This window comes from Crinia signifera, chromosome 1 (genome assembly GCF_055691185.1).
Source record: "Crinia signifera chromosome 1, ASM5569118v1, whole genome shotgun sequence".
Classification (NCBI taxonomy): Eukaryota; Metazoa; Chordata; class Amphibia; order Anura; family Myobatrachidae; genus Crinia; species Crinia signifera.
Genome location: NC_139217.1, coordinates 352816983 through 352837024, shown reverse-complemented (window position 1 = coordinate 352837024; position 20042 = coordinate 352816983).

Below are 20042 nucleotides of genomic sequence, written 5' to 3'. Positions count from 1 at the left end.
TCGGAGGACGCGTACCGCCGCCCCTCGCGGGCTCGCTGCGCTCGCCACGCTTCGGGTTCGCGTTGATCGTGGGGTGGCGTAAAATACTTTTGGGGGGACATTTCACTGTTCAGGGGTGTTTTGGGGGGTTTATGGCCCATTTAGCATTGTTCCCTATGATGATTTGGGTAAATTGACCCATTTAACATTGTTTCCTATGGGAAATCGGGGGCATCGCGGCTAAATTGAGGCATTTAACATTGTTCCCTATGGGGAAATTGCGGGCATCGCGTCGCGGCCATCGCACCCAATTTTTTAGTGCTTGCGATGGCCGTGATGCCCACGATTTTTCCTCACGATGCCCACGATCATGATTGTTGTGGCCGTGCTAGGAAACAAGTACCAGCTGCAGAATACCGCCCCTGCTCCCCCAAATACCCTCTTCCCAGCACCCCACATATTAATTTCTTTAAAGAAACTGCTAATAAATAAATAAAAAATATACAGAGAGGGTCTGTTACGCTGTTGGAAGATGAAATATACTATGCAACAGGCCTGCTCCCCTTTGTATGTGCCCCAGCCTGACCCACTTCATTGTATGTCCCCCAGTCTGACACCCCCCTTTAACTGTATGTCCCCACATCCATTCACTGCCTCTCATACAGTATATACACATTCATACATCCATCCACTGCCTCCATTCATACATATATATACATTCATACACTACCTTTCTCATATATACATATACTGCATCTGTCATATGTACATAAACTGCCTGGCAATTAGCATGTAACCCATGACAACGAGCAATATACCTATAAATTATGTTTAATGGGTGTTGGCTTTATCTGTGATGGGCATTACGGTGTGTGCAGCATTATGTGTAATGGGCATTACGGTGTGCAGCATTATGTGTAATTATGTGTAATGGGCATTACGCTGTTGGCAGTATGTGCAATGGGCATTACGGTGTGCGGCAATATGTGTAATGGGCATTACGGTGTTGGCATCATGTGTAATGAGCATTACGTGTGACATTATGTTTGATGGGCATTATGGTGTGTGGCATTATGTTTAATGGGTATTATGGTGTTGGCTTTATGTGTATTGGGCATTACGGTGTGTGGCATTATGTGTAATCGGCATTACAGTGTAAATTTTTGCAACGTGCCTTCGGCACGCACTGTCCCCGTTTCTGGTGTACTGTATGTGTGTGTGGGTGGGGGGGAATGATTGTTTAATCTTTGCTGCATACTAGAGGGGAGAATGGAGAGGTTAGGGTGGTGAAACGATGGCGATGGTGGTGGGCCGCTTGCTTGTGTTGCCCCCCAGGCTGAAAGTTGCCAGCCAGCCCCTGGTCACACACAAACCTTAATTCAGCCTTGGACGGTGGCATTTTGTGCAGTCGCCTTACTACAATGCCACAAAGGGAAAATTTAGTAACACTGAATAGCTACCAATGCCTGTATGCATTGCATACACAAATTACACAAATCTACACATTCTCATGACTAAAATCGCCAGAAATTGCATGTGATTTCTGACTTAAAAATTTGCACATTATTACAATTTTGGAAAAATATTGCACATTTCACATTTAAAAAATATATATATTTTAGTGGTGTAAAAAATCGCACCCTATTACAGTATATACTCGAGTATAAGTCGACCCGAATATAAGCCGAGGCACCTAATTTTACATAAAAAACTGGGAAAACTTATTGACTCAAGTGGGACCCTCACTCGAGTATAAGCCGAGGGGGGCCTTTTCAGCATAAAAAATGTTCTGAAAAAGTAGGCTTATACTCGAGTATATATGGTATGTCTCGCCCACTATGTCATTGTTCAGCTCAATTTATTGAAGTGTTTGGATCTAGATTTCTTCTTTAACATAGAGAGAAGAAGCTATAGGAGAACTAAAATACATTCAGGAAATTCCTAAAGATATTCAAAATATAATTACAGGTTGAGTATCCCGTATCCGAGTATCCGTTATCCGAATTATTCCGAAAACCATACATTCCAGAAAGTGAAAAAAAAAATATTTTTTTTGCTAAAAACTCACTGGGGACATTTGTAACAGCATCACTGGGGACATGATATGTAACCTGCACTATATATGTGCAAGAAAATGATTGCTTGGCATTCAAATTCAATATCTGAGATAGTACACAAATTTTGTTTCACGTTTGAAACCTTGTTTTTTGAACAAATAAAATATATTTGTGTGTATTTTATGTGGTAATAAAATATATTTGTGTGTATTTTATGTGTTTATACAGCATACATGCAAGATACTTCAAAATACATAATTGAAATATTAAAATATTCCGAAATACGGAATAATCCGTTATCCAAAATTCTCCTGGTCCCGAGCATTTTGGATACGGGATACTCAACCTGTATTTTACTAAAAGAGAAGACTGGAATGGTTAATTTGTTATTTCTGCCATCAAAAGAGTTTGTTTACATAATATTATACACAAGTAAATATGGTCACATACAGTAATTGGTTTTACCTTCTAAGAGTGAATAAGTGGACAATATGATTTCCCCCTAGAATTTATAAATAGCATTCTATACAATGATAGGCAGAAGCTTATAGGTGCTATGGGAAACTCTTCCCCCTGCACATTACTTTTACGTAATGACATCCTGGCTTTATAGGACATATTATAGTGGCTAGGACTTCAGGTTGGTATCAGGATTTTGTGGCAATCAGTGCTGTAACTAGACATTTTGGTGAACTATGCCAGAAAGGGTATTGGTAACCACCTCCCATACTCAAAATAGGGACAGTGCGCACAGCAAAAATGTTGGGACCGTGTTTTTTTTTTTTTGCGAAGGGGGGTGGCTACTTAATAGTATCAATTCACATTCACATTACACCACACAATAGTGTCAGTTATTCACATTACACAACATAGTAGTGCCACTTGTACACATTGTACCAGGTAGAGCACTTCTACACACTGTGCAAGGTAAAGCCCCTTATTAATATTACACTAAATAGAGCCTCCATTACACGTTATGCCAGATAGAGCCCCCTGTTACATGTTACACCAGACAAAGCCCCCTGTTAGATGTTATGCCAGGCAGAGCCCCCTGTTACAAGTTATGCCATGCAGAGCCCCCTGTTACACGTTATGCCAGGCAGAGTTCCACTACACACTATGCTGGGCAGAGCCCTCTGCTTTGTGTTAAGCCAGGCAGAGCCCCGCTACACATTACACCAGGCAGATTCCCTGTTATGCTGGGTGGAGCCCCTTATACATATTATGCCAGGCAGAGCCCCATTTACAACAGATAGAGCCCTTGTTTGCATGTTATGCCACACACACACCCCATTACACACATTACTCCAGGTAGAGAGGGAGAGAGAGACAGAGAGAGAGGATAGGGAGAGATGGGGGGTGGGGGAGTGCTACCTGACTCAGCTCCAGATGACTATGAATGGGGGTGGAAACTTTTCTGCATTAAGCCCCTCCCCTAAAATACCCGCAAATTGCAGCACTTGTGTTGCTGCAGCCGCAGGAGACCAGTAGAGTGGGGGATTTGGTGTTGTCAGCAGCACCACTGGTAGTGTGGTAGCGAAGGTGCCCCCACATGGCTCTTTGACATGTGTGAGGCACTGCTCGCACACAGCTAGTTACAGCCCTGGTGGAAAATACACTGTGTTTGGTGTTTGTACAGCATAACATTATGTAGTACTTCCAGGCTATTCCACAAGATTTCACCATGAAACTCTGCAGCAGCAGCAGACATATAAAAGAAATCAAGTAAGTCTCCATTGGATTTCAACCCAAGGTTCAATGTATGTTAGTCCATATTCTTGTATGTTGTGCCATCAAGTACATATGAGGTTAAGGAAAGAGGTTACATGTGAAACACAGAAGAGAGGGGGCAGCTCACATGAAGTTAGTGGGAGAAGGCAGTGCTGAGACATAAGGAGATCATGGTACATGGCGTTGGCAAAGGACTGTAGCTAATCTAATATGCGTAGCAAGTAGCATCAGCCTCTATAACTAGCAATATTAAACAAGTAGCAAACAGGCTTCACCCCTTTCGCAATTAATAAGCCAGCCTTTAAGAATATACCTCATCAGAACTCACTAAAATTTCATGACCATACACAATCCAATGAATAAACATACCATTCAATACTGCACTTTTTATCAACACCAGATTTAAATTGTAGCAAAACTCATTAACATTGCATAACATGCTTTTCCATTTCCATCACTATTAAATCCGCTTTGAGAATGACCACAATAACATTGAATAAATATGCAATTCAATATCACATTTCCATCAGCATAAAATCTACTTTGAGAATGAGCACAATAACATTGCATAAGCATACATTTCAATATCACCAGCTGTTGCTGGACAGAGGCAGTTTGGGGGGGGTGTATTACATTCTTCCCTCATTTAATAATTAGTCTTCATAACTGTGTATCCAGGGTGAATATGTAGAACTCATTTTTTTTTTATAAATAATTAAAGATTATTGTAAAGATTCATTAAAACGCAGGGGCAGGACTTCTGATTGGGGGAGTGGTTTCTACACTCCCTATTTCTCTTTCTGATTCAAGACTCAATTTAGGTTTGTCCGGACTATTGACCCCACTCCCAGGCATGGAGTACCCAGTGAACCACAGCATAACCATAGGATTGCTTATTTGCTGGTCTGCATGGGGAACTTTCCCCCCCTGTCACAGGTAATTTAAAATCTGGGTCTATCTCATCAGGGGACGTACAGTGACAGAGGCGGCTGTTGCGATCTCGTATATGTTGGCTGGGTGTCGTTTTTTCCACTACTCCATAGGCAACAGTTTTCCACCATGAGCCCAGTTTACTGTGGCATTCCTTTTTTCGCAACCTTATCATCTATGTTCAGGGACTCTGCTTTAGCTTTTAAGTTGTAATGGTCTTCTTGTTTGTGGTGTGCATTTTCCATTTGCTTCCTCAATTCAATCTGATCAATCTGATCTTGCACCCAGTTACCACGACGAGAGAAGATATCAGCCACATCCCTTGGCACCTCCATTTGCAAATCTGCAGGAAGCCTTCCTTGCCTGCCGAACATTAAGTAATACGGCGTGTATACGGTGGAACAGTGTTCGGTATTGTTGTAAAGGAAAGTTAGCTTGGGCAGCAAGCTGGGCCAATTAAGTCTCTTAGACAATGGGCTAGCCCGGAGCATATTAATCATGTTTTGATTAATCTTTTCACACAGTCCATTACATTTTGGGTGGTATACTTTCATTCTCATTTTATTACAATGGTAGATTTCACGCAGTTCCGCAAACAGCGGTGATTTAAAGCCTGTCCCTTGATCTGTGAGGATTGTCAATATAGCTGAACAAAGGCCCTTATTGGATATCTAAAATCCCATTCGCACAGACCGTTCATTCGCATGGGGACCGATGCTTGGTATATGCGCATGTGTATTCGCCAGGTGCGTGCACCCAAGATTGCGGGTGGGGGGCTTGGGGTGGCGGTGGATAGTGATGCCCATGGGAACGCCCAGTGTTTCATGGGCATTCCCATGAAAATGGGGGTCATTCCCAAGGAAATTGCCTGTTGACGTGGGCACCGTGGGCAGGCAGCTGACGTCACCAGATGTCAGCCTCCCGCCCACTTCTTTCCAAATGTCCACGCAGATCTAAGGTTACCTCAGAGTAACCTTAGATGAACGTGGGCCTTCCACATCAATCTATGGTTGGGCGACCATCAAATGATGTGGGTGTTCCCCCACAGCCTGCGAATGGATGTTTATGTGAAACATCCATTCAGAGCCTGTGCACAGAGCCGGCCCTAGCCTAAATGATGCCCTAGGCAAGATTTTGGCTGGTGCCCCCTAGCACCGCCACTAGTTTCGCCTCTGACCCTGCTCCCCTTTCCCAGCACCATCAACCCTCATCATAGCAGTCATCATTTTGGTGCTCCTACCTGCAATATTTTAAATAGAAACAGGGGTGTGTTCTTGCTGGGAAGGAGCATGGCCACCCAATAGTACCCCCAATTAAAATTATGCCACACAGTAGTGCCACTTTATTCACATTATATCATGCAATGGTGTCCCTTATTCACGTTACATCACACAGTAGTACCACTTTACCTTATATACATTATTCCTCACATTATTCACATTATACCCTTAGAAAAAATCCTAAGAAAATATTGTATTTTAAGCACCTCCATGGCCACACTGCAAACCAGCACAAAGCAGTGTGTGCTGGGCAGAGGAGAAGAGCTGCAGCTGCTGCTGTCACTTAAGGGGAGGGGCCCGTGGCCCCCACTGGGCCCTTCCATCAGACTTTGGCCTGGTTAATTTGTACCCCCTACCCCTTTCTCTCGGCACCCCTGATAATACCACACAGTAATGCCCCTTACACATTATTAATGTCCTTATAACCATAATGACCCTTACACATTATGCCAACCTTTATTAATGCCCTTCATATACATAATGCCACACATAATGCCGAACACTATTGCACAACCAACCCACCCGCAGACAGCACTCCCACCGCTGCTAACACTGTGACCTCTGCCTCTGCTTGGATACTCTCCTCTGCTTGGATACAGACGTTTCCTCATACATCTTGCCTCAATAGGCCATGCAGCTCCTGGCCAGTTCTGCTAACGTTGGGTGCATTTTTTGCTGAAAATTCGTCTTATTTGCATTGTTATGACCAGCACACACAAGTAGCTTCCGAATGATTAAAATTATATGTGGCATGAATATATTCTGTGTGTAACTGTGGCTGTACCTGCATACGGAATGCTATGTTACAGTGATTTCCATGAGTACACTATTTCATATGCAGATACAGCCTCACTCACACACAGAATATAGGAATGCTGCATATCATTTTAATCAGCAGAAGCTGCTGATGCCCCAAGGCATTCCAAATGCCCTAGGCAATTGCCTAGTTTGCCTATGCCTAAGGCCGGCTCTGCCTGTGCGTATAAACGTGGAGTGCAAGGGGGCATGCGTATCGGCATTCCCAGGGCGGAGTCTGGTGGACTCACAAGTCTGTGAATTCTCAGCCTTGCGAATCAGCCAGAATAACTCCCAAAGTGTCTCCAGATGGTGATGGCTGTAGTTTTTACAGATAGGTCTTTTTACCGGCACTGCCACCACAAACTTAAGATCTTATTCTTGTCTGTTTGTAGGTCCGCTTGCGTTCACACAGGACCGATGTTTGTGCATGCACTTGGTAAGTGTGGCCACGGCTAACAGAATGTTCACCGGGTGCACGCACTCAACCTTGTGCCTGGTGGGTGAGGGGTGGTGGTGGGCTGGCCCATTAACATATGGGAATGCCCAGCATTTCATGGGCATTCTCATGAGAATGCTGGACGTTCTCATGCTAATGCGGCCGTGGTGGACATGTGGGGGATGGGCAGCTGACATCACCGGATGTCAGCTGCCCGCCCACTTCCTCCTGAACATGCACGCATATGTAAGGTTGCTCAGAGCAACCTTATATATGTGTGCACATTCCACATCATTCCATAGTCGACAACCATCGAATGATGTCGGTGTTACCCCGCAGGCTGCGAATGGATGTTTATCTGAAACATCCATTCGCAGCCAGTGCGCGCAAATGCATGCTGAAAATGGGTGGCGCCCAACTATTTGCAAGGCAGGGTTTGATGAACTCACAAGGCTGCGAATTCTCAGCCTTGCAAATAAACCAGAATACCCCCCCCCCCCCAGTATAATGATCGATGATGGTTAAAGCATATTGGTAGCCACTGCATCTTGGTTCCAGCTTAACATGATCCATGGCCACTAATTTCAGTTGGTGGTTGCTAGTGATAGGATGGAGAGGTGCCCTCTAAGCAAGTTTGGATGTTCTTTTCAAGTTACTGAAGCAATGAGACTGACACCATTTCTCTACATTTTCCCGTAGTCTGAGCCAATAGAACTGTCTTCTTAATGTGCTTTCCGTCTTCTCGTACACAAAGGGGGAAATTTACTAAGATGTGTATTCTACTTCACATGTGATGATGCTATGGGCAACCAATCAGATCCTTTCTACTATCTTCTAGAGGGTGCTAAATAAATAAGAAGTAGATTCTGATTGGTTGGCCATAGCAACATCACATGTGAAGTAAAATACACATCTTAGTAAATTTTCCCCAGTGTCCTGAGTCATCATGGTACCTGTCTAGAATGAGAGATGTATGTGCTTGTGGGATCACGATCTGCAGACATCCATTGAGACTTGAAAATACCCCCTGCTGTCTTTAACAGTGACTTTACTTCACAGATCACAACATCTTTCCCTTGAATCTTTTGGCAATATTATCTTTCCTGGGTTTTGTTTCTTACGCGGTTGATTTGTGAACTTGCTGGTCACATCTGGGGACATGATCAGTTTTTGTTGGGTTTGTTCTGTGAACCATGGTGGGCACTCTGTTTCCTCACCGAGGTCGTCCTCTTTATTCTCCAAATGAAGATGGCGCCTGGAAAGGGCATCTGCATTGTCATGTTGTCTACCTTTTGAAGTTGGCCAAACGGGAACACCACCGCTGCTCTAGGGTGCCCAAACAGGCAGTCTGTAAATGTGGCAGATGTATTACCACCGAGGAAACAGAGGTGGACTTGGGCGCTAATATCCCTTTCAAAATAAATGCACACTTGTAAGGAACAAAATGTATAATATTTTGAATGAGCAGCAATCTTCAAAAATTGCACTAGTGTCAGTGCAAAATAAGTACCAAGTCTGTGGTCTGGACTTAGTCCTGGACCACAAACTTGTACAGCAAAATGTATATTACCCAGAAGGAGAATAGGAAGATTGCGCTAATGTATACACAATAAATTGTATCAATTCACCATGGAGGGGATTTACATGTATAGCAAAAGACTGGAGACTGTTTTAAATTAATATATCAAAAAACAATTTAATTATCATACAAAATATACATATACATAACTATTTGTAGGGTGGCCACCTAAAACGTGTATATTAGCATATGCTATAATACCAATGTGCACATAAAAATAGGCTAAAATATTAGCTCTGGATAAAAACAGATGGTAATAATAATAATGATCTCTCTGAATTTATATATAAAAAATGGTGGTAACAATGTCCTTTTTCAGGAGTAATGGATCATAGCACAGTGAGTGCATACATCACCTGTGCTGCCCGATGGTATGAGTCCTGTGCGATGTTTACTTGGTGGAGTGTCCCGCCTGAGGAGACTAACAATGCGGACCTGGATGTAATAGCCGGTATGCGCGTCTCTCACCCACGCTGCCGGAGATGTTATGGTCCTGCAGTGCACCACCGTGACTTTCACTCACGGGTGCTTGTAGAGGCTCCTACTGGCGTTCTACATGCTGCACAGTGGACAAGGGCTGGCGGATGTACCGTTCCACACACGGTGATGAAGGCTGGGTGATGGAAATCACCCAGTGGTTTGCTGGTATGCAAGTTGTTGGCTGGTAAGCTGGAAGGCTGGCTCCTAACGCGTTTTGCCCTCAAACAGGGCTTTTTCAAAGAATTTTTTTCATTTGAGGTCAATGCTTTTTATACCCAGCTTAGATTCATTTCATTGGTTCAGGAACAGATTGCACAGGTGTGCCTTGTAGAGACCTCAATTCTGTCAGGCCTTTATTATCACAGGTGTGGGGCTATTTATTAACCTCTTATTAGGAAAAAGTCCAGAGCTGTGTTTAATACACATCATATATAATTATACATCTAGACGCATATACATATCGAATCCAGAGCAAAAAATAAGGAATGTATATAGCATATGTATATATGCAAATACAGCGAGAAATAAAATAAACAATAAAAAAATGTGCTAGAGGATTGTTGTCAGTGAAGACGGTAAAGCAAGAAGCAGCCAGATACTATTTAAATTTAACAATGACAGAACATACCATGGCTAATAGCTCCAATTTGAAAGAGCTGTAATTGTTGTCATTACACTTTGTCTTAGTTAAGCCCTAACTTGCATAAGCAATCACTTTTTTCCTGGACCCCTTGGACTTGAGACAGGACTGTTCCTAAGCCCTGGTAGCTAGTATCGGTATAGAATCAGAATGGATGGTCATAATTTGAGTAAGCCAACAGCAGAACACTTGTCAGTGTGATCCTCAGGGTGTCTAAAGACTGCTTCTGTGCTTCAGTCCACAGAATAAGTCCTATTGGCCTAGATGTGTTTTGGAGATACCACAGAGCAGAGTAAATAGAGGTGTGCCGATCATGGAGAAGGCCCAGATGAATACTCTACAAAGCCAAGGAAGGCTTGAACATCCTTTAGGGTTTTGGGCACTGGCCACTCCTGAATATTTTCTCAGGGTCAGGAGAGATTCCCTAGGCACTAAAGATATGACCTAAGTATTGGACTTCGTTTTCAAGAGATGACCTGTCATGAATCGCAGTGTGCAGCTGCATTCGCGGCCACATCACTTACCTTCGCATCTGTACGTCTTGCAGTGCAGGCCTGTGGCCTGTGCGGTCTCTGGTCACTCGGGGCCTAGTTGGCATCCAACACTAGTTCCAGGCTGGTCCCATGCTGCATGAGTGCCGCCATGACACCTATAGTCAGCTGACATGTTTGCTCCAATAGTTTACCTCCAAGCATTGATCGTCTGACCTTTGCTCTTGATCACATGATCGAAGTGTGCATGGGAACTTCTTGGTTTGATTGATGCTGCGGCTTGCAGTCAATCACAAGCAGGCAAGGGGGATATAAGCAAGGCTTCCGGCAGCGTTCTGTGGGGGTGATTCTGGTTGGTTTGCAAAAGAAAACTCTTTTTTTAATGGATAAAACCATGTGCACTGCAGGTGGGGCAGATGTAACATGTGCAGAGAGTTACATTTGGGTGGGGTTTCAGTGTAAGAATAAAGCAGCCAGTATTTACTCTGCACAGAAACAAAATAACTCACCCAAATGTAACTCTCTCTGCACATGTTACATCAGCCCTACCTGCAGTGCACATGGCTTTGTCCATTAAAGAAGGAGTTTGCTTTTGCAAACCAACCAGAATCACCCCCTAAGGCTCCAGGCTATCCTTGCTCCAGCAGTACCAGTGCACCTGTGATCTGCTACTTCTTCTTCTATGTCAGCTCCCTGTATAATCCTTCATCTGCCAGAATATCTTCTAGCTCATAAGATCATGTCAAAATGACTCTTTGGAACGTGCCAGGTGCATTACAGAGGCCAAAGGGCATTCTCTCAAATTCACATAACCCCATTGGCATAACAAATGCTGTTTTCTCTGTCTTTCAGGGCTACCAGTATTTGCCAGTGTCCACTAGTTAGATCCAATGTGGAGATGTACTTGGTCGAATTGAGTGCTGCCACTGGTTGATTCCTGTTCAAGTTCATTTTCTCTTACTACAGCTCTGCTCTCTCCCTCGCTAACCAATTCTTTCTCAGGTCTATCATCTCAGTTCTCCAATCCTTGCTTCCTCTTTGCCACATTCAACACACCTCTCCCATCCTCCCATACTGCCACTGACTTGACCTTGATTTTGGAGACGATAATGAAGGCCATCATTATTAAATCTCCTCATTCCATCACTCTTCTCCATCCCTACCATGCCACTCGCCTCCCTCTTGCCGCCTACTCCTGCGCTCCTTCAAATCCACCATGTGCAACAGAGTCCATTCCCTTATTTTATCTTGTACCTACCCTCTGGTACTCATCCTCTCTTGCCTCCTTTATTCATTCTCTCACACTGCCTGGTCCCACCTTGATTTCCTTTTCAATCTTTCCCTCTCCACTGGCATCTTCCCTTCATTCTTCAAACTTGCTCTTGTCTCACCCATTCTGAAATAAAAATGATTTCTTCTGACTTCTAATTACTGGCCCATTTTACTTATACCCCTCTCACAGCAGAAAATGCAGAGACTTACCTGGAAATACACAGGATCATGCGGGGACATTCCTGGGCTGGTTCCTTTCACACCAGCCTAGTCCTTGCACTTTCTGGTGTAAGATGGGTAGTGGGCTCTGTGACCAGGAGCTGTGTACTGTACCTCCTGGATGCTCGCAGCTGCTGTTCGAGGACAGGACTCCCTTCAATCCGGACCTGGGCTGCCTCCTCCAATCCCCCCATTCCCCAATGCAGCAGGGCGATAGAGTCACCATAAGGGGAGGCGGGAATGGGCCAGCCCAGGGATGCCCCAGCAGCACGAGCATGGCAGCAGCACATCCATCTCCAGGGAGGCAGAGACTGGCAGCTTCCCTAGCGGCAGAGAGTGTTCTAGTGCAGGAAGTGACACAGGCATTGTGGGAGAGCCTTTACCACCGTTTCATCTGCTTACCACAAGGCGACCGACTGGATAAGACCATAACAGGCTTTCTGAGGAGAGGCTATCCGCAGTGTGCTGGAGCCATCGATGGGACACACATACCCATTATTGTACCCTCAGATAACCCAGCGGATTACCATAATCGGAAAGGTTGGCACTCCATCATCCTGCAGGCTGTGGTGGACCATAAGTATTGGTAAGTAGTATGCAGTGTTTACATGTGAGTGATATGATTGGGCCGCACTGTATATTGTTAAACACAAATATGTTTTTTGTTCAGTTTCACAGATGTCTACATTGGCTAGCCTGGTCGTGCTCATGACTCACGGGTACTTGCCAATTCAGACTTCCAGATCGCGGAGGAGAGGTTGTTCCCTAGAGAGGTAAATTTGTCTATTTTTAAAAAAGTTTTTTACTGCAAAATAATCATGCAATAGATATAAATTGGGTTACGTGTCCATTTTATTGAGCTGTACAGCTAGGGTGTCAAATGTACTTTGCTAATGCTTCGGAATAACTACACATCCCAGCATGCTGTGGCACAGTTAAGCTGAAACAATGTCAAGGCATGCTGGCATGTGTTCTTCTGACCACTGCTGTTCACGTCTAATATACAGTAGATAGAGACACAAGTAATCCAACATACACTTGCCACCTATACTATTCTAATGTTTTTTTTGTACCTTCACAGAGATCAAAGTTTGTATCTGGGGTGGAGATCCCAGTCCATCTTATTGGAGATGCGGCATACCCTGTGAGGCGTTGGCTTATGAAGGGCTTCACGCAACATACCCCACTGTCTCCTGACCAAGTCCACTACACCCACACTCTGAGCTCGGCTCGGATGGTGGTGGAAAATGCCTTTGGTAGACTCAAAGGGCGATGGTGGTGTCTACTGAAGAGGAATGACATTGCCATTACCCTGGTTCCGGATGTGGTGGCAGCTTGCTGCATTCTGCACAATGTGTGTGAGCTACAGAAAGAGAACTTTTTACCTGAGTGGAATGTGGTGGACTATGACCTGGCTGATACCCCTGTAGAATCAGCAGGCTACGAGGGTCAGACAAGTTGTTCCAGTGCTGAGGCTATCTGTAACACCCTAACTGTTAACTTACATACTATGACACAGTAGAAGGACACATGGGGTGAGATTTAATAGGATGAGAGATTCAGAAAGTGAAAGATTTGGGAAGAAATCTCCAGTTTTTTTAAAGCTGCAATCATTTACACTTCAAAATCAAACTGGTTTTGCTGTGTAAATGATTGCTGCTTTAAAAAAACTGGAGATTTCTTCCCAAATCTCTCACTTTCTGAATCTCTCATCCTATTAAATCTCACCCATGGTTTGTATGCTTGAAATAACTTGTTTTATTTTGTTCTAAATTTGTTTTATGCCTGTTAGTTCACTTTAAATATAAAAAAAATTCCAGTTTAAAGAGATGGTATTCTTTTTGGACATAAATAACACATACCCTTTCAAAATATAAAGTGTAAACATATATGTATTAAACTTTTGCAATGCGTTAGAGTATAGGGGAGACACAAGTCTGACTGTCCAGCAGCCCCACCTTTTCAGCCGGCACTAGACTGCATTCTTAAAAAAGAATTTACGGTGCCATTAGTGCAGCAACCTCCAAAAAAAACCAAAAACAAACAGAGAAATATGTATGTGGCTCTGTACGTAAAGAACAAGGCATACTGTGTACACATTTTAGATGATGTTCATATCTACAGTATACTGCAATGATTGCCACCCATTTGAAAAAGAAAGGTTTGGGACCTGTATTGCAGCTTCAAAACCAATATAAATAAAAGGAAAAAAAGAGCAATTTGTAATGCCCACATAACGTTAAAAAATAAACATACTGTGGAGATAAAATTGGAACACCGCACTTGACGGCCCTTGTAAGTGACACTTGCATAGGATAGTATCAAAAAAATATTATATCAGCCAAAAAATGAAGAACGTTTCAACAATATGGTAACATTACTACAACTGCCGGTAGGCATTGCTGATTACAGTGCTAACTGGACTGTTAGGATTGGTGCCTTCAGAAAAACTAGACCCTGAATCATCTGAATAATTATGCACATTGCCATATTGCCTACTATATCCTGTGCCATTGAGAGTATTATGTATTGTCTTCTGTGGACTGGTATTGGCATGAGGCCTGCTTGGCACTGTGGCATGTGCATAATTACTGCCTGTGTCTTCAGTATAACTTCGCCCTGGGGCCTGCGGAGTAGTTTGGTTTGAAGGCATAAATGTACGGCCTCTGTTATGATGTGGTGGATTACAATAATCACCCTTAGCGTACGGAGAACTATACATCTTGTAAGGGTGCAGATTCTGTAATGTAGACACCATATTGGTAAGGAAGGTAATCTGTGCCTCTCTGTTTTTACGCGGTATTCATTCGTGGAGACCCACGAGCTATGTGAGAAACGTATCTTGTAACTGTCTCTCATTGTCAAAGAAGCGCTGCAGCCGGGCATCCTCTCGAGTTTGGAATTCAACATCGGATTCTCGCAGATGATCAACCAGGATTCTTGAAATTGTGCGTGTAGCAAGCTCCATCTTTGATGTTTTCTTTTTCCATGCAGGTACATCAAATACTACAAAGAAAGGAAGATAACCAATCATTACAATCGAATAGCAGCCATGTCAGTATACATATGCTTGAGGCTTTTTCATGGCCACCCTCCAATTGATTGGTCCACAGCATTTTTTTTTAGACACACAATGTACTCACAATCCTTTATACCATCTAGAGGCTCCCAAGCTATGTGAGTGAGGGTCCCCCATATTTTAGTTTATATATATATATATATATATATATATATATATATATATATATATATATATATATATATATACTTCTGTAGGGCCAGCACACACAAATTTCAATTTAGCAACTGCTGGGGTGCCAACTTAGGCTTGTAGTCCCGGGGGTACAGCCAAATATATAGTCCAATGTAAAGAGCACTCACCAGTCTTCCAAATTTGATGCCAATAAAATTTAATACATCACCAGAGTTTGACATTCTGCTGTGAAACTCTGGTGATGTATTAAACTTTATTGGCATCAAATTTGGAAGACTGGTGAGTGCTCTTTACATTGGACTATATATATATATATATATATATATATATATATATATATATATATATATAGGCTCCCCTAGCAGGGGGTGTAATACCATAGCCAGGGAACACACTTGATGGGGTCCCGTGGCCAAAGCATTACCCACCCAAACTAGGCAGCACAGGCCGGGGGTTCTTGGGGAGGTAGGGACCCACAAATAAAGGGGTCCCCTCTCTCCAGGGCACACCAGGCCTGTGCTGTAGGCTATCACCCGCACCCCTGGGGAGTGGGTGCGGTGTTGTTAGCTGTTTTACTAAATATTGCCTTTTACAGTGGAACTACAGGTCCCAGCAAGCCTGCCGCACATGCTGGTACTTGGGAGAACCACAGGTACCAGCATGTGGGGCATTAAAGCCCCCCCCCCTGTAAACAAATATTAAAATAGATACACAAACAATACTTTTAAAAACTTACTGTTACGATGCAATGTCGAGGTCTCAGTCTGTGCAGGACTTGTCCCACATGGTGTACTGGTGCTGGCTCCACTGTCCTCCACCTCACCCTCTATTGGATCGGTTAATGGGTCCTCTATGGCAGCAATAGGATCAGGAATGCTGTTGTCTGCGCCTGGGCCGGGGGGCAGGGTGCCACATGCCCCCCAGGCCGGTATGATTAGCTACTGGCTGGGCCGCTGTGTGCATCTTGCACACGCTGCCGCAGCCATCACCGCTGCAGCCGCCGGCCACCTTGCTTTCTTACCTACATTTGGACTTTGATGTCTGAGGAGGGCACCGGAGCAAGTAACCTACATTATAACCAGTGGAGTGCCGGACCCTGTATCTCTTTATATATATATATATATATATATATATATATATATATATATATATATATATACTTCTGTAGGGCCAGCACACACAAATTTCAATTTAGCAACTGCTGGGGTGCCAACTTAGGCTTGTAGTCCCGGGGGTACAGCCAAATATATAGTCCAATGTAAAGAGCACTCACCAGTCTTCCAAATTTGATGCCAATAAAATTTAATACATCACCAGAGTTTGACATTCTGCTGTGAAACTCTGGTGATGTATTAAACTTTATTGGCATCAAATTTGGAAGACTGGTGAGTGCTCTTTACATTGGACTATATATATATATATATATATATATATATATATATATATATATATATATATATATATAGGCTCCCCTAGCAGGGGGTGTAATACCATAGCCAGGGAACACACTTGATGGGGTCCCGTGGCCAAAGCATTACCCACCCAAACTAGGCAGCACAGGCCGGGGGTTCTTGGGGAGGTAGGGACCCACAAATAAAGGGGTCCCCTCTCTCCAGGGCACACCAGGCCTGTGCTGTAGGCTATCACCCGCACCCCTGGGGAGTGGGTGCGGTGTTGTTAGCTGTTTTACTAAATATTGCCTTTTACAGTGGAACTACAGGTCCCAGCAAGCCTGCCGCACATGCTGGTACTTGGGAGAACCACAGGTACCAGCATGTGGGGCATTAAAGCCCCCCCCCCTGTAAACAAATATTAAAATAGATACACAAACAATACTTTTAAAAACTTACTGTTACGATGCAATGTCGAGGTCTCAGTCTGTGCAGGACTTGTCCCACATGGTGTACTGGTGCTGGCTCCACTGTCCTCCACCTCACCCTCTATTGGATCGGTTAATGGGTCCTCTATGGCAGCAATAGGATCAGGAATGCTGTTGTCTGCGCCTGGGCCGGGGGGCAGGGTGCCACATGCCCCCCAGGCCGGTATGATTAGCTACTGGCTGGGCCGCTGTGTGCATCTTGCACACGCTGCCGCAGCCATCACCGCTGCAGCCGCCGGCCACCTCCGGGTGTCCAGCACACCCCCAGCTTCCTGGCCGCATGAATGTAAGGTAACGGCCTCTCGCAAAATGGCAACCGCCTTATAGGAGACATACACTAGAGGTACTGCCATACCTCTAGTGTCTGTCAGAAGAGAACAGCGTGGCCAGCGCTACCCGGAAGTGTGGATCCGGGAAGCGCTTGAGCGCTATTTAAATGGCACCCCGTGGCGCCGAGCATGTACCCTGACTGCCCCTGTCAAAAATTCCCCATGGCAAGAATGAAACACCTGGCAAGAAGCATGTAATCCCTGGCAACAAGCGATATAGGTAAGCAGCAGTTATATGGTATAATTATTTCGTTTAATGGGCATTACGGTATTGGCATTATGTTTAATGGGCATTATGGCATGTTTTATGGGCAGTACGTTGTTGGTATTATGTGTAATGGGCATTACGGTGATGGCATTATGGTGTTGGCATTATGTGTAATGGGTATTACGGTGTGTGGCATTATATTTAATTGCCATTACAGGGGGGCATTATATTTAATTGGCATTACGGTGTGGCATTATGAGTAATGGGCATTACGGTGTTATGTGTAATGGGCATTACGGTGTTATGTGTAATGGGTATTTTGGTGTGTGGCATTATGTTTAATGGGCATTACGGTGTGTGGCATTATGTGTAATGGGCATTATGATGTGTGGCATATTCAATTGGCATTACGATGTGTGGCATTATGTTTAATGGGCATTACGGTGTGTGGCATTATGTGTAATGGGACATTATGATGTGTGGCATTATATTCAATTGGCATTACGGTGTGTGGCATTATGTGTAATGGGCATTACGGTGTTAGCATTATGTGTAATGGGCATTACGGTTTGGCATTATGTGTAATGGGCATTACGGTGTAGCATTATGTTTGATGAACATTACGGTGTGTGGCATTATGTTTAATTGGCATTACGGTGATGGCTTTATGTGTAATGAGCATTGCAGTGTGTGGCATTATGTTTAATGGGCATTACGGTGTGTGGCATTATGTTTGATGGGCATTGCGGTGTGTGGCATTATGTTTAATTGGCATTACGTCGGTGATGGCTTTATGTGTAATGGGCATTCCGGTGTGTGGCTTTATGTTTAATTAGCATTAGTGATGGTTTTATGTGCAATGGGCATTACGGTGTGTGGCATTATGTGTAATGGGCATTACAGTGTAAATTTTTGCAGCGCGCCTTCGCCACGCACTATCCCCATTTCTGTTGTATATGTGTGTGTGGAAGGATTGTTTAATCCTTGCTGCATACTAGAGGGGAGAGGATAGGGTGGTGAAACGATGGCGATGGTGATGGGCCACTTGCTTGTGTTGCCCCCCAAGCTTCAAGTTGCCAGCCAGCCCCTGGTAATCCATTATAGGTGGGCAAGATGGGCTGCATTCTGGAGTTATGCTCCGTGATGAAGCTGCACTAGACGATGATATGGCAACGGGGTTCACCAGGGCAGAATTGCCAAAGACTTTGGCCCTTATTCTGGTTGGTGCGGTAATATCCGCGTGCGTTCGTACCGCCGATGTTTTGTGTCTGCGCATGTGCAGAGGCGCCTCTGCGCATGTGCGAGCGGGGCGTACGGCAAAATCCCACATGAAATGTGAACACTCCGAACAGGGGGTGGAGAGGGGCGTGAAGGGCTATTTGGGCTCATTACCATATGCATACGCCCCGCGTTTCATGGGCGTTCCCATGCAAACGCTGGGCGTACGTATGGTAATGCGGCTGTGACGCACGTGTAGGGGGCGGACATATGACATCGCCGGATGCCAGCTGCCCGCCCAGATCCCTGCTTTTGCACAGAAAAATGTCCGTGTGGTCTGAGGTTGCGGGAGCTGGTGGACCACTCGGTCCTGCATTCGATAGTCTGCGACCATCGAATGATGGGGGAGGATCCCTGAGATGGAGGAGGCATATTCCATGAAAAATACAAGTGTGGTCCGTTCGGCCAGCTTCTTACCGCGTACGGACGGAGTTGGCGATCCGTATGGAAGGCGGGGTTTCGCACGCACGGTCCTGGCCGCATATTCGGATCCGGCCGCACCGATCAGAATAAGGGCCTTTGTTACATTGGTCAAAGTAAACCCATTCCATCCTCCCAGCACCACTTTTCCTCCTGTTATTGTCACAAACTTTGTTGTAGTACTTGCGGAGAGCTTTTAGTTTGTTGACTACCTGTTGCTGGGTACGCGCAATGCCCCTTGATGTGAGGATCTTGGCAGTATTGGTATAGACTACAGCGTCCTTCACTGTGCCAGTGATTTGTTTCTTGATCTCTTCCTCCCCTCTGACCGCCAGCAGCTCACAGACCTCCTCGTCTTTCCAATGCGCCATGCCTGTCTACTTTTGTGCTGCATCACAGCACATGTCTGACTCCTCTGCCATGCCCGCTCAGCCAATCAGGGACCCAGAAATGCACAGCCAATCGCGCAGCGCCATGGTGCACAGCCAATAAGCGCTTTTTATCAATTGTCGGGATAAAAATCATATGTTGGAGCCTTTCACACAGCCGGGAACACATGTGAGACACAGGAAAAACCCAGGTAAATACCTAGGTCAAAGTCCAGGGAATTTAGACCTGTGTTGACCCTTTAAGACAGAAAAACACCTGGGTCGACACGGCAAGAGCCGATAAATTACTGGGTCTTTTTTTCTGTCTGAAAGGGGTATAATAGGTACAGGTTTGAGCTTATGCTGTTTCTTTCTATTACACTACTGTACTGCTTTACTGTGTTCTCTTTGGAATAACCTTCTGTATTGCACTGTGTACAACTTGTGGCACTGT